The sequence below is a fragment of the Propithecus coquereli genome, unplaced genomic scaffold (assembly GCF_000956105.1).
Source record: "Propithecus coquereli isolate 6110/MARCELLA unplaced genomic scaffold, Pcoq_1.0 Scaffold29, whole genome shotgun sequence".
NCBI lineage: Eukaryota > Metazoa > Chordata > Mammalia > Primates > Indriidae > Propithecus > Propithecus coquereli.
This window is the reverse complement of record NW_012148507.1, coordinates 4,895,834-4,898,223: the sequence shown is the minus strand read 5'-3', so window position 1 is coordinate 4,898,223 and position 2,390 is coordinate 4,895,834.

Below are 2,390 nucleotides of genomic sequence, written 5' to 3'. Positions count from 1 at the left end.
GGCATCTTACTTAATATATGTTCTTGAATTGTTTTTCAGAAACTCCCACTGGGTGAAAAATGCATATGAAGAGGAACAGGAATTGGACTCTGACCACCGTTCTTTGTTCTACATTTCCCCCTGAGGGGCCTGTCACACCTATCTAATATTCCTTTCCACTAATCCAATCATCTCTGAATCCTCCTAGGCCACCCCCCTTTCAGGATATCCTACCTTTTGGGGTCAGGCCAATATATAACCTCAATGTATTGATTTACAATATTACCTACCTAAAATGTACCTCTGCCTTTAAAAACCCTGGCTTGCAAGCTGTCAGGGAGTCTGGGTCTTAACCTTTAACTGCTGTTCTTGCACAGTGCCCTGCAATAAAAATACCTCTTTCTGGCACTTGCAGCTCTTGGCTTCAGTGTCTGGCTTTACTATGACAGGTGAGCAGACTCTACTTTGCTTTGATGACAGCAGCTAGAACTCTCTGTATTCCTCAGAGATGTAGAATAAGCAAAACTGAAACAATACCATGTGAGCACTTTAAAAGTTTTAAAGTGGTGTCATTGATCATTGTTAAAGTATATGATTTCTTCTCTTTCCATAAATAGTGGAGGAAGGGTTCAGTGTTCCTTTCTAAATCTTTGATCAATTCTTTTGTTTGACACAGGGTAAAATCATAGCAAATTGGCCACAGTTCACTAACTGATTTGTTTAGATTCACAAAATGCTTCAATTCTCGACTCTTCCCCAGGATGCTAACTGATCCAGCTAGAACTGCAGGGATGTGATACTTACACCGCCATGAATGCAGACAGAGATGACTATAAGGGCCATTGTTTTTCATGTTAGAGTTAGCCATCGGGATTTTAGAATGTCATAAAGGGAGTTGGATGTATGTCCCAGGGAGATTTTTCTTTACCTTTCAGATAAAATGTGGCCCAAGTGCTGTTCATGCTTGTTGAAAGGACGGTGCTTGACTCTAAGGATTGTGCAAACTGTCAGGTTCACAAAAGACCCCCTGATTCCCGTCCACATACGAGCTTAGCCACTTGAGAAGGAACAGGCTGCTCTTTTCTGAAGCCCATTCTGCTTGCCATTTCTCATGCACCTAACAGATCTCACAATCGTTCTCATCTCAGATTCACAGCCTGTTATTGTCTCATTGTCTTAAACCGAAAATAAACACAGCCGCTAGCAAGGCTGTCTATACAATATGCTCTTCCACTGCAAGCCTCCTACAGAGCAGATGAATGTTTACATGTGAGAGTTCACTTTTCCACAGGGTGGTATGAATAATATTATCTGAGGCTTTCGCTACTCCTGAATTTCTTCAATTTCATCACTAATTCTTTTTTTCTTATTGCTTATTTATTCATTCTTTTTATTAAGATGTAATTTCCTTACCATGAAATTCATAGACATGAAATGTTCCATTTGATGAATTGGACTTTATATGCCTATGGAGGCATGTACCCATGAAATGACTACACCAACAATATATAGATTATTTCCGTCATCTCAGAAAAAACCCCTGTGCTCCATTTTAGTTAATTTCCCTAGTATTCGTCCATCCCCAGCTCCCCTCCCAGCCCAGAGACAGTCACTCTCTGACTTGACCATAAATTTGTTTGCCTGTTCGTGGTCGTTATCTGAACAGATTGATACAGTATGTCCTCTTTTGTGTTTGGGTTTGGTTGTTCAACATAACATTTTCAGATCCATCGATGTTGCGTGTATAAGAAGTTATGTTCCGTTTTATTGCTTAGTAGTATTTCATTGTATGATTATACAACAATCTGTCAATGTGTTTCTTTATCAGTGGGCATTTCAATTGTTTACAGTGTGGGGCTATTATGAATAAAGTTGCTATAAATGTTCGTATGTAAGTTGTTCATATACAAAACATATATTTTTATTTCTCTTGTATTTACCTCGGAATTGAATTGCTGGGTCATATGGTTCCTATTTGTTTAAAAGAAACTACCGAACAATTGTCATTGTATGATTTTACACTCCCACCAAAAATGAGAATTGATAAGATGTCCTGGCTTTTTTCACATTTTAGCCAAAATTTAGTATTGTCATTCTTTTTAATTAGGGCCATTCTAATGTATGAAATTATTTTATTGTAGTTTTTGTTTGCCTTTCCTTGATGACTAATGATGTTGAGTACTCTTTCATATTTCCATGTGTTTATTGGCCATTCTTATGTTTCTTTGGTGAATTGTTGCTCATTTAAGATTGTTGCCCACTTTTAATTAAGTTCTATGTCTTTTCATTGTTGATTTGTAGGAATTTTTGATATATTCTGGACAGAAGTCCTTTGTCAAATACATGTATTGCCGATACTTCCATTCTGTGGCTTGCTGATTCATATCAAAAGTTTCTTTGGATGAGCTGAA